The sequence below is a fragment of the Ranitomeya imitator genome, chromosome 2, assembly GCF_032444005.1.
Source record: "Ranitomeya imitator isolate aRanImi1 chromosome 2, aRanImi1.pri, whole genome shotgun sequence".
Lineage (NCBI taxonomy): Eukaryota > Metazoa > Chordata > Amphibia > Anura > Dendrobatidae > Ranitomeya > Ranitomeya imitator.
This window is the reverse complement of record NC_091283.1, coordinates 427,918,404-427,932,551: the sequence shown is the minus strand read 5'-3', so window position 1 is coordinate 427,932,551 and position 14,148 is coordinate 427,918,404.

Here is a 14,148-nt window from a genome sequence, read left to right as displayed (position 1 = left end):
ACTGAGTCTAACATTTCAGACTTTGGATTCCCTTTGTCTTATTCATCTCTTTGGGCCAGATTCATTATGCAAGATGAGGGACATTATGGAGTAAGATGAGCCAAATTCATCAATAGGGGCACGCCACTTATTGCATTTGGCGCATCTTCTCAGTGGAGCTCGAAATGTTATTTCTGGCAGGACTTGCATCACTAAAGTTGTGTAGCTTTTCATAAGCTTGGGCAGGATGGGGTGATAGCACGCCTCTGCCTGGCCCATGTTCCACCCTGTTTAACAGAGCTGGCCAGAACAGACGTGAAAAGACCAAAAGTTGAAAAAATTTTGTGCAAAAATTTTTGAAACATTTCAAAGCATTTAATGCCAAAACTGGTGTAAATGTTTTGATATATTGGACCCTATGAGTCCATCAGGGGGACAGTCTGAATCATGTTTTTTGGTGACTCAGATCTAAGCATGGATTTTAAGTCATAAATGTACTGCTGAATGGAGAATGAACAGCCCATGACCCAGTGAACAAATTTTTCACGTCACCCCCATGTAAATAAATAATGTCTGGCAGAAGGTCAATGATGTCTGGGCCTTACCGGCTCAGTCTAGGGATCTTTGTCTCTGGCAGGTCTGTCTAGTTGTGTCTCAAAAGAAGCCTCCTGGAAAGTAGAAATATTATACACAACCCTCCCTCTCCACAAGGTACAGGACAGGCAACCATGGAATCATTAGAGGTAATTTTTGTGGCTTAGTCATATTCAATTGAATGGAACAGAGCAGCAATACCAAAGGACCAACACTATTAAAAATATGGCACTGTGCAGTACAGTACAAGTACGCCTGTATTGAGTGATGCCTCCCATACCTAGGTGGCACATGACCAAATGTATGCAGGAAGCATGCAGGGAAAAATAAAGCTTATAGATAGCACCACTGCGATTAGAGATGGCCAGAAAATCTCGCTTAACTGCACAGATGTGTCAGAGGGTGGACATGAGTCCTGTTCCCCTTAAGAAAACATTGTGACAAGTATTATAAAATTGTTATAGTGTGTGGTTAAAGTTTATGCATATTATAAAAAGTACTTTATCCCCAGGGCTGGTCTGTGTGTGTCAGGTTCCTGTAGAGTTAATTACAAGACCGTCCCCAGGGAGTGTAGGATGGTGGCCCTATACAGGGAACCTCTAGGAATATAGGAAGTACTGAGTCAGGGTTGAAGTAGCTGTGTGCTGGAGAGGAAGTGTGCTGGAGAGGATGTGACAGGAGGACAGGTTAATCGGGTGTGGAACAAGGCTCTACAACAGTAGCGTAGCTACCTGGGGGGCAGAGGGGGCGGTGGCCCAGGGCCCCACGCTCTGAGGGGGCCCACCCGGAGCTACGCTAAACTGTATCGGCGTGCACAGCGCACCGATAGTTACATTCTGCGGCAGAGCAGGAAGACACGATCTCCCTGCTCTGCCGCCGGCCGTTGTGCGGCCCCCGAGGAGGCGTTGGGGGGGGGCCCTGTGCCAGCAGTGGGCCCCCGCCTGTCATCACAGGGTCAGCTTGAAGAGAGAGGGAGTGTTACGCTCCTTCTCCCATCATCCCCCTGTCAGCGTCTGATGTCACCGACGCCAACACTGATAGGGGGTAGCGTTGACGTCAGTACCCTGCGCCCGCTGTCAGATGAGCGGGCGCTCAGAGCACTGGGGGAACAAAGAGGAAGAAAGGTATTTTATTTTTTTTAATCAGGTGCATTATACTATACAGGCTGCCTAATGGGGGTGCATGATATTGTACTGGCTGCCTAATGGGGGTGTATTATATTGTACTGGCTGCCTAATGGGGGTGCATTATATTGTACTGGCTGCCTAATGGGGGTGCATTATATTGTACTAGCTGCCTAATGGGGGTGCATTATACTATACAGACTGCCTAATGGGGGTGCATTATACTATACAGACTGCCTAATGGGGGTGCAATATACTATACAGACTGCCTAATGGGGGTGCATTATACTATACAGACTGCCTAATGGGGATGCATTATACTATACAGGCTGCCTAATGGGGGTGCATTATACTATACAGACTGCCTAATGGGGGTGCATTATACTATACAGGCTGCCTAATGGGGGTGCATTATACTATACAGGCTGCCTAATGGGGGTGCATTATACTATACAGGCTGCCTAATGGGGGTGCATTATACTATACAGACTGCCTAATGGGGGTGCATTATACTATACAGGCTGCCTAATGGGGGGTGCATTATACTATACAGACTGCCTAATGGGGGTGCATTAAACTATACAGGCTGCCTAATGGGGGTGCATTATACTATACAGGCTGCCTAATGGGGGGTGCATTATACTATACAAGCTGCCCAATGGGGGTGCATTATACTATACAGGCTGCCTAATGGGGGTGCATTATATTGTACTAGCTGCCTAATGGGGGTGCATTATACTATACAGACTGCCTAATGGGGGTGCATTATACTATACAGACTGCCTAATGGGGGTGCATTAAACTATACAGGCTGCCTAATGGGGGTGCATTATACTATACAGGCTGCCTAATGGGGGGTGCATTATACTATACAGGCTGCCCAATGGTGGTGCATTATACTATACAGGCTGCCTAATGGGGGTGCATTATATTGTACTAGCTGCCTAATGGGGGTGCATTATACTATACAGGCTGCCTAATGGGGGTGCATTATACTATACAGACTGCCTAATGGGGGTGCATTAAACTATACAGGCTGCCTAATGGGGGTGCATTATACTATACAGGCTGCCTAATGGGGGGTGCATTATACTATACAGGCTGCCCAATGGTGGTGCATTATACTATACAGGCTGCCTAATGGGGGTGCATTATATTGTACTAGCTGCCTAATGGGGGTGCATTATACTATACAGGCTGCCTAATGGGGGTGCATTATATTGTACTGGCTGCCTAATGGGGGTGCATTATACTATACAGGCTGCCTAATGGGGGTGCATTATAATATTTTACTTGCTGCCTAATGTGGGTGCATTATACTATACAGACTGCCTAATGGGAGGTGCATTATACTATACAGGCTGCCTAATGGGGGTGCATTATACTATACAGGCTGCCTAATGGGGGTGCATTATACTATACAGGCTGCCTCATGGGGATGCATTATACTATACAGACTGCCTAATGGGGGTGCATTATATTGTACTGGTTGCCTAATAAGGGTGCATTATATTGTACTGGCTGCTAATGGGGGTGCATTATATTGTACTGGCTGCCTAATGGGGTGAATTATACTATATAAGCTGCCTAATGGGGGTGCATTATACTATACAGGCTGCCTAATGGGGGTGCATTATACTATACAGACTGCCTAATGGGGGTGCATTATACTATACAGGCTGCCTAATGGGGGGTGCATTATACTATACAGACTGCCTAATGGGGGTGCATTAAACTATACAGGCTGCCTAATGGGGGTGCATTATACTATACAGGCTGCCTAATGGGGGGTGCATTATACTATACAAGCTGCCCAATGGGGGTGCATTATACTATACAGGCTGCCTAATGGGGGTGCATTATATTGTACTAGCTGCCTAATGGGGGTGCATTATACTATACAGACTGCCTAATGGGGGTGCATTATACTATACAGACTGCCTAATGGGGGTGCATTAAACTATACAGGCTGCCTAATGGGGGTGCATTATACTATACAGGCTGCCTAATGGGGGGTGCATTATACTATACAGGCTGCCCAATGGTGGTGCATTATACTATACAGGCTGCCTAATGGGGGTGCATTATATTGTACTAGCTGCCTAATGGGGGTGCATTATACTATACAGGCTGCCTAATGGGGGTGCATTATACTATACAGACTGCCTAATGGGGGTGCATTAAACTATACAGGCTGCCTAATGGGGGTGCATTATACTATACAGGCTGCCTAATGGGGGGTGCATTATACTATACAGGCTGCCCAATGGTGGTGCATTATACTATACAGGCTGCCTAATGGGGGTGCATTATATTGTACTAGCTGCCTAATGGGGGTGCATTATACTATACAGGCTGCCTAATGGGGGTGCATTATATTGTACTGGCTGCCTAATGGGGGTGCATTATACTATACAGGCTGCCTAATGGGGGTGCATTATAATATTTTACTTGCTGCCTAATGTGGGTGCATTATACTATACAGACTGCCTAATGGGAGGTGCATTATACTATACAGGCTGCCTAATGGGGGTGCATTATACTATACAGGCTGCCTAATGGGGGTGCATTATACTATACAGGCTGCCTCATGGGGATGCATTATACTATACAGACTGCCTAATGGGGGTGCATTATATTGTACTGGTTGCCTAATAAGGGTGCATTATATTGTACTGGCTGCTAATGGGGGTGCATTATATTGTACTGGCTGCCTAATGGGGTGAATTATACTATATAAGCTGCCTAATGGGGGTGCATTATACTATACAGGCTGCCTAATGGGGGTGCATTATACTATACAGACTGCCTAATGGGGGGTGCATTATACTATACAGGCTGCCTAATGGGGGTGCATTATACTATACAGGCTGCCTCATGGGGATGCATTATACTATACAGACTGCCTAATGGGGGTGCATTATATTATATAGGCTACCTAATGGGGGTGAATGATATTGTACTGGCTGCCTAATAAGGGTGCATTATACTATACAAGCTGCCTAATGGGGTGAATTATACTATATAAGCTGCCTAATGGGGGTGCATTATACTATACTGGCTGCCTAATGGGGGTGCATTATACTATACAGGCTGCTTAATAGGGGGGCATTATACTATACAGGCTGCCTCATGGGGATGCATTATACTATACAGACTGCCTAATGGGGGTGCATTATATTATATAGGCTACCTAATGGGGGTGAATGATATTGTACTGGCTGCCTAATAAGGGTGCATTATACTATACAAGCTGCCTAATGGGGTGAATTATACTATATAAGCTGCCTAATGGGGGTGCATTATACTATACTGGCTGCCTAATGGGGGTGCATTATACTATACAGGCTGCTTAATAGGGGGGCATTATACTATACAGACTGCCTAATGGGGGTGCATTATACTATACAGACTGCCTAATGGGGGTGCATTATACTATACAGGCTGCATAATGGGGGTGCATTATATTTTACTGGCTGCCTAATGGGGGTGCATTATACTATACAGGCTGCCTAATGGGGGTGCATTATACTATACAGGCTGCTTAATAGGGGTGCATTATACTATACAGGCTGCATCATGGGGGTGCATTATACTATACAGGCTGCCTAATGGGGGTGCATTATATTTTACTGGCTGCCTAATGGGGGTGCATTATACTATACAGACTGCCTAATGGGGGTGCATTATACTATACAGGCTGCATCATGGGGGTGCATTATACTATACAGACTGCCTAATGGGGTTGCATTACACTATACAGACTGCCTAATGGGGGTGCATTATACTATACAGACTGCCTAATGGGGGTGCATTATACTATACAGACTGCCTAATGGGGGTGCATTATACTATACAGACTGCCTAATGGGGGTGCATTATACTATACAGGCTGCATCATGGGGGTGCATTATACTATACAGGCTGCCTAATGGGGGTGCATTATATTTTACTGGCTGCCTAATGGGGGTGCATTATACTATACAGGCTGCTTAATAGGGGTGCATTATACTATACAGGCTGCATCATGGGGGTGCATTATACTATACAGGCTGCCTAATGGGGGTGCATTATATTTTACTGGCTGCCTAATGGGGGTGCATTATACTATACAGACTGCCTAATGGGGGTGCATTATACTATACAGGCTGCATAATGGGGGTGCATTATACTATACAGGCTGCATCATGGGGGTGCATTATACTATACAGGCTGCCTAATGGGGGTGCATTATATTTTACTGGCTGCCTAATGGGGGTGCATTATACTATACAGGCTGCCTAATGGGGGTGCATTATACTATACAGACTGCCTAATGGGGGTGCATTATACTATACAGGCTGCATCATGGGGGTGCATTATACTATACAGGCTGCATCATGGGGGTGCATTATACTATACAGACTGCCTAATGGGGTTGCATTACACTATACAGACTGCCTAATGGGGGTGCATTATACTATACAGACTGCCTAATGGGGGTGCATTATACTATACAGACTGCCTAATGGGGGTGCATTATACTATACAGACTGCCTAATGGGGGTGCATTATATTATATAGGCTCCCTAATGGGGGTGTATTATACTGTACTGGCTGCCTATGGGAAGTGCATTATACTGTACAGGCCTATGGGAAGTGCATTATACTGTACAGGCCTATGGGAAGTGCATTATACTGTACAGGCCTATGGGGAGTGCATTATACTATACAGGCCTATGGGGAGTGCATTATACTATACAGGTCTATGGGGAATGTATTATACTATACAGGCCCATGGGGATGTATTATACTATACAGGCCCATGGGGATGTATTATACTATACAGGCCCATGGGGATGTATTATACTATACAGGCCTATGGGGAATGTATTATACTATTTTGAGGACTATCTGGCACATTATATTATATGGAGGCTGTCTCGGGGGCCATCATACAGTGTGGGGATTACAGTGAAGGGGTCACCACACAGTGTTGGGGTCATCAAGCAGTTTGGGGGCTACTAAGGGGTCAGTGTACTGTGTGGGGGTACACTACAGTGAGGAGGCTTCTTGTTGCATCATGCTGTGTATAGGGAGCTGTACAGGGGGGAGACTCAGGACATTATTCAATGCTAAGCGGGCACTTATTGTTATAGGAAACCTCAGGTCACTGTGACTGTCAAAGGGGCACGCAGGGCAATATTACTTTCTAGGGAGCAAAAGGTGGGCAGTCTTCTAGGGCACTTGCAGCCAGCATTATATTATAGAGGGGTGCTTTAGAAATAATATGTTGCTTTTTGTATAGAAATTCTTTTCAGCAACAGCGCGGTCATCTGCCGAGATTTTCCTCCAGTATTAGGGTGCATCACCCAGTTGTATTCAAGGTTATCTGGTTAGGGGCCCACTCAGAAGCTTCTCCCCATGAACCAAAAACCTAGCTACGCCTCTGCTCTGCAAGGAAAGAAGCTGGTTGCAGAGGCTGCAGGACATCAGAGGCAAATGGGGACTCTTGCAGAAAAGGAAAGCTTATAAGTCCAGGAAAAGTATGGTCCAGTGGAAAAGGGGGCCTTTAGGAAAAGGTAGCACCCCGCTGTGAGTGCTAAAACAGGGAGCTTAATCTCAACTAGTGAGCCGTGGGACTTACTTAGCTAAAGCTCCAAGTACTAGGATTATAGTGTTACACGTGGACCCGTATGTCCCTACCGTTAAGAAAACTCAGGCAAGTCCAACTTGTTCCAATGGAACCGGCGTATTGTGTTGAAGAGTGATGAGGCGAAGGTGTAACCTGTTATCCCCAATTTATCCGAGTATAAAATGGACATTGCTTATGAGCACTGGTCTGGCTTATTGATCGAAAAGGTAAAAGGGAATGAGATTGCACCAAGTGCATTGGAAACGACGATGGAAGTGGCGGTACCATCACACCTGCCAAGAACACTAAGGCTATGTTCACACCTTGCGTCGGGTCCCTGCGGGTTCTCCCGCAGCGGATTTGATAAATCTGCAGGGCAAAACAACTGCGGTTCTCCCTGCAGATTTATCGCGGTTTGTTCCGCGTTTTGCGCTGCGGGTTTCCGCCTATACTATTGATGCTGCATATGCAGCAATATGCAGCATCAATAGTAATGTTAAAAATAATAAAAATTGGTTATACTCACCCTCTGATGTCCGGATCTCCTGGGCGCTGCACCCGGCGGTCCGGTTCCTAAGATGCTGTGGGAGAAGGACCCTTCGTGACGTCACGGTCATGTGACCGCGACGTCACCGCAGGTCCTGGTCGCACAGCAACTCTGACCGGACGGCCGCGTGCAGCGCCCAGGAGCTCCGGACATCAGAGGGTGAGTATAACCAGATTTTTTATTTTTTAACCCCAAATATGGTTCCCAGGGCCTGGAGGAGAGTCTCCTCTCCTCCACCCCGGGTACCACCCGCACATTATCCGCTTACTTCCCGCAACGTGGGCACAGCCCCATGCGGGAAGTAAGCGGTTCAATGTATTCCTATGGGTGCAGAATCGCAGCGATTCTGCACAAAGAAGTGACATGCTGCGGGTTGTAAACCGCTGCGTTCCCGCGCGGTTTTTCCCGCAGCATGTGCACAGCGGTTTGCGGTTTCCATAGGGTTTCCATGTTACTGTAAACGCTATGGAAACTGCTGCGGACGCGCAGCATCAAAATCGCGGCGGTTCCGCGGTAAAAACCGCTAAGTGTGAATATAGCCTAAATATCCTGTAACTGGCCCGGACGTGGAGAGGGTGGCCCACTTACGTGACTACCACCAGGGGCCAGCTTACAGATGCTCTGCAGATCCAGCTGTCAATCAAAGTGCCGGGATTTGATTACAGTATAACGAGTGGTGACAGAAGCCGCTCTGTGCATCGCCCCCATTACTCATTGTTCTGCCCATCTTAATGTGCAGTTAATTATCATGTTATTCAAGTTGTGGCCACTGGAGGTCATCAGTTGCCTACTTTTCATGTTGTTTACCAACCTTTCCCTCCTAAGAGCAATGTCTTATGGGTTAGTTCCGCCCACATTCTTCTTGTGAAGACAAGCTTCAGTAGCCATTTTTCCTCAGATCTGCAGAGAGGCACACGTGCTCCTGTCTCGCTTACTTTCTTACCCCTGTCCTAACGGATCTCGGTACGTTTATAAAGGTTTAATGCATCTTATGTTTGTGTTAGTATTTAAGCCTTATGCAGCTCCTATAGTCAGATATAGTTAGGCAGATGTGCTTTGCAGCTTGCAGTTAGGTTCAGGTGTACTCTGCATGTAGATAGATGCATTCTTGTATAGAATAGGGCAGTGCTGTTAGAATTACTGTGTAATGCACTCTGTATAATTCTTGCTGTAATGTCCCAGTTATTTATGTGATTGCACCCTGTATGTGCATATACTGAAATGCTGTTATTCTTTACAGTTTTTCACCAGTCATCCACTATGATCAGTCATCCACTATGATTATTCACTGAACATCCACTTTGTACATCAACATCATTCACTATTCGATCATCTACTATGAATACTGTCCACCATTGTTGTTCAACGTTATAGTTTTGGTTATCATCACCCTAATAAATAAGACTTAAGCATCAACACAGTCTGTTTACTGGGATGTGGATGAAGGTTTAGCCATATGTTGGAATCCACACAGCATCCTACGTGGAGGAAGACAGAACACTCATGCAGAAGGAAATTACGGTAGTTAATTTTCTCCTGGTAGCCACACTTTCATTTAGGGCTCATACTTACCTGCGAGAAACTCGGATGAGTCTTGCACATCAATGCCCAGCACTGCACCCAGCACTCAGGAGCGGAGCGTGAGGTTGCATGTATTGCTATGCGGCCGCACGATCCGAGTGCCGGATGCAGTGCCGGGCATTGACATGTGAGACTCATCCGAGGTTCTCGCAGGTAAGTATGAGCCCTAAGGTGGATAGCTGTAAATGTTTTCCATATCTCAGAAATGCCATGGCGCATGGGCAAAGCAGGGCATGGGCTAACTTTTGCAGAGTGAATAAAGTGTTAACAGCCCAAGTAAAAAGAATGGGTGGCAGCCCTCTTTTGGTTCCACCCTGTAATGTAATAGGGGCATGAAGAAGGCCATTGATGCTGAAGTCGCAGCTGACGTTTATAAGGTGTGCACGAACAGCAGGAAAGTGTCCCAAAAGCCTGTTTTTGGCCTCATTCATACATCTGGGTTTACAAAAGTACATGAATAAATGGTTCTTGTATCATCAATGTTTTTCACGGATGAATAAATGAATGAATTTCCCAGCTTCTTCTGTACTTTTCAATATTACATACGGACGGTACACGGATTGTACACTGATGCCAAAAAATACAACATGGATGTCTGAGTGAAGTCTTAAAGAGTTTAGAGATCTGTCACCCTCAAAATGCCTTTTAAACTAACTATACAGTGCATTAGGGGACTTCGCAGCAAAGACAATAACTTTTAATGTCCATGCAAATGACGCAGCTTCGGTGCACCCTTGGAGTGGCCAAGAGCTCGGTGCACCATTATGCCCCTGAATTTTGCATACTTAGGGCTTTACCTAATATTGATCTACAGCACTCTATTCCACGAAACAAACACTACCCCAAGTGTGCGGGCTTGTACACTACCACTAACCAGCTTGGCCAAGCACACAAACAGTTCATTGCGGACATGCACAGTGGTTCGGGTGCATTTGCCTCCCTGGCTCCTCTCTGCTGATGCTGCTCTCTGTGCCTGTACACCCGGAAGAGTATCGATCGGCTTCAGAGTGGAGAAAATCTGTCTTCCGACTTCATGGCATCACCAAATAGGTGATTATCACCACTGCTACCAATGATAACATTTTAGCAGTTAACTTATTTCAGTTTTTTAATACAAAAAGTGACTCATATTATATACAGTCATTACAGAGTAATCTATTTTAAGTGTTTATTTCAGTTAATGTTGATGATTACGCCTTACAGCCAATGAAAACCCAAAAGTAATTATCTCAGTAAATTAGAATACGTTATAACACCAGCTTGTAAAATGATTTTAAAGTCCGAAATGTTGGCCCACTGAAATGTATGTTCAGTAAATGCACTCACTACTTGGTCGGGGCTCACTTTGCATCAATGCTGCATGGCATGGAGGCGATCAGCCTGTGGCACTGCTGAGGTGTTATGGAAGCCCAGGTTGCTTTGATAGCAGCCTTCAGCTCATCTTCCTCTTGACAATACCCAATAGATTCTCTATGGGGTTAAAGTCAGGCAACTTTGCTGCCAATCAAGCACAGTGATACTGTTGTTTTTACACCAGGTATTGGTACTTTTGGCAGTGTGGACAGATGCCAAGTCCTGCTGGAGAATGAAATTTACATTTCCAAAAAGCTTGTCGGCACTTGGAAGCATGAAGTGATCTAAAATTTCCTCGTAGATGGCTGTGCTGACGTTGGTATTGATAAAACACAGTGGACCTACACCAGCAGATGACATGGCTCCCCAAACCACCACTGATTGTGGAAACTTCACAATAGACCTAAAGCAGCTTGGATTGTGGCCTCTCCACTCTTCCTCCAGACTCTGGGACCTTGTTTTCCAAATGAAATGCAAAGTTTACTTTTATCTGAAAACGACACCTCGGAACACCGAGCAACAGTCCAGTTTTTTTTCTCCTTGGCCCAGGTAACACCCTTCTGGTGTTGTCTATTGGTCATGAGTGGCTTGACACAAGGAATGCGACACTTGTAGCCCATGTCCTGGATACGTCGGGGCAGCATGGTGGCGCAGTGGATAGCACAGCAACCTTGCAGCACTGAAGTCGTGGGTTCAAACCCCACCAAGGAAAACATCTGCAAAGTGTTTGTATGTTCTCTCCGTGTTTGCGTGGGTTTCCTCCGGGTACTCCGGTTTCCTCCCACATTCAAAAAGACATACTGATAGGGAATTTAGATTGTGAGCCCCAACGGGGACAGTGATGATAATGTGTGCAAACTGTAAAGCGCTGCAGAATATGTTAGCGCTATATAAGAATAAAGATTATTATAAAGATTATTATACGTCTGTGTGTTGTCCACTCCTTGTGAATGGCCTTTTCCTAACAATCCATTCAAGGCTGCGGTTATCCCATTTGCTTGTGCACCTTTTTCTTCCACTTTTTCCTTCCACTCAACTTTCCATTAATATGCTTGGATACAGCACTCTGAACAGCCGGCTTGTTTAGCAATGACCTTTTGTCCTTTTGTGACTTAGCCTCCTTGTGGAGTGTGTCAACGACTGCCTTCTGGACATGTGTCAAGTCAGCAGTCTTCCCCATGATTGTGGAGTCTACTGAAGCAGACTAAGAGACCTTTTTAAACATTTAGGAAGCCTTTGCAGGTGTTTTTTTTTTTTTTTTAATTATTCTAATTTACTGAGAAAATGACTTGGGTTTTCATTGGCTGTAAGCCACAATCATCATTAACAGAAATAAACACTTGAAATAGATCACTCTGTTTGTAATGACTATATAATAGGAGTTTCACTTTTTGCATTGAAGAACTGAAAAATTAACTTTTTGATGATATTCTAATTTTGTTAGAAACATCTGTATATAGGTGGCTAAAATATTATCACTGGTGGAAGTGGGGATAAGCAGCTATTCAGTAATGCGACAAAGTCAGTAGTAGCACATTCTCCAACCACTCCCTCTCTCAGTGCAGTGAGCATCGGCACTCTAGGAAATGAATGTCCATTGGAAGAAGGGGATGCAAATTTTGGGGATGTAACAGTGCACTGAGCTCTTCACCATTGCAAGGGTGCACTGAAGCCACTTCATTTGCAAAGGCATTAAATGTACTGTTCTCAAGCACTGTACCAGTAACAGGCACAGCGCCAGTGATTTTGTTTTTCTAGAAGGCCAAGTACCCTAAAGCATTGTATAATTATGGTTAAAATGCATTCTGGAGGTGACACTCCGTTTAAGTGTTTCCATGGAATTTAACTGAATACTTGATGCTGACCAAGAGGCATGGAGGTTGGATGTTTATCTTGTCTTGCCAAAACTGTAGTTGCGCTATTGCCGTGCAGACCTATACGGTGGTGCGATAGAGCCCAATTAATTTGGTGTGAAGATCTCTGGCAGAAAGTTTTGTAACCTGTCTGGTATCATTGTTAATAAGCATTTACGAGGGGCGATCCAAAAGTAATGATAATCGGTTATTTCTATTGCACACAGAAATTAAAATAAAATGTTTTCTTCTCTCTTAGGTACCCACTAGTCCAGGAAAAAAAATTACTTAAATAGACCACGATTCTCGGGAGCTACATTCATTTGAATATGAACTGCCGAGGAGTGAACATCAAAATGGAAAAAAACGAGCTCAGAGCTGTCATCAAATACCTCTGCTTGAAAAAAATGACTACGAAAGACATACACAGCGACTTGGTGGAAACATTGGGGGACTCTTCTCCTCCATATTCCACAGTTGCACGCTGGGCCAAGGAATTTAAGCTGGGAAGAACATCGACGGAAAATGAACATCGTGAAGGACGCCCATCCACGTCCCTCAATGAAGAAAACGTGAAAAAAGTTGAAGAAGTTGTATTGGCAGATCGAAGAGTGACTATCAGGCATGTAGCTGAGGTCACAGGGATCTCATATGGCAGTATTCAAAGAATCCTTGCAAAAGAATTGCATATGAGAAAGGTCTCAAAGCGTTGGGTGCCAAAAATGTTAACCGACGAACAAAAGAAGAAACGAGTTGACATTTCAATAGCAAATCTCGAAAAGTTCCAAGCAGACAAGGAAAAATTTTTTGTCACGTTTTTTGACCATGGACGAGACCTGGATCCACCACTTTGATCCCGAAACTAAACAACAATCGATGACATGGAAACGAGCCGACGAACCGACACCGAAGAAATTCAAAGTGTCAAGCTCAGCAGGGAAGGTTATGGCGTCCGTTTTTTGGGACGCTGAAGGAATTATTATGGTGGACTATTTGGAGAAGGGAGCCACTATTACGGGCTCCTACTACGCAGAACAAATAAGAAGATTGCGGGAGGCTATCAAGGAGAAAAGGCGCGGCAAACTGCGGGCTGGAGTGTTGTTTCACCAAGATAACGCGCCGGCTCACAAAGCTGCTGTTGCCATGGCTACCATTCAAGAAGCGGGCTTTGAACTGGTGGAACACCCCCCCCTATTCACCAGATCTAGCCCCCAGTGACTTCTTTCTCTTTCCTCGGCTCAATGAACACCTCCGGGGCAAGAAATTTGACGACAATAGCGACGTGATAACCGCTGTTGGGGATTTTTTTGAGGGTCAAGATCAAGAATTTTTTTCAAAGGGAATTCTAAGCTTAGAAAAGAGATGGACTAAATGTATAGACTTGTTAGGAGACTATGTAGAAAAATAAATTTATTTTTTGACTATATTCATTGTGTTTAGTATTGATTATCATTACTTTTGGATCGCCCCTCGTATAATCCAAAATTAGCAATAATATAATAC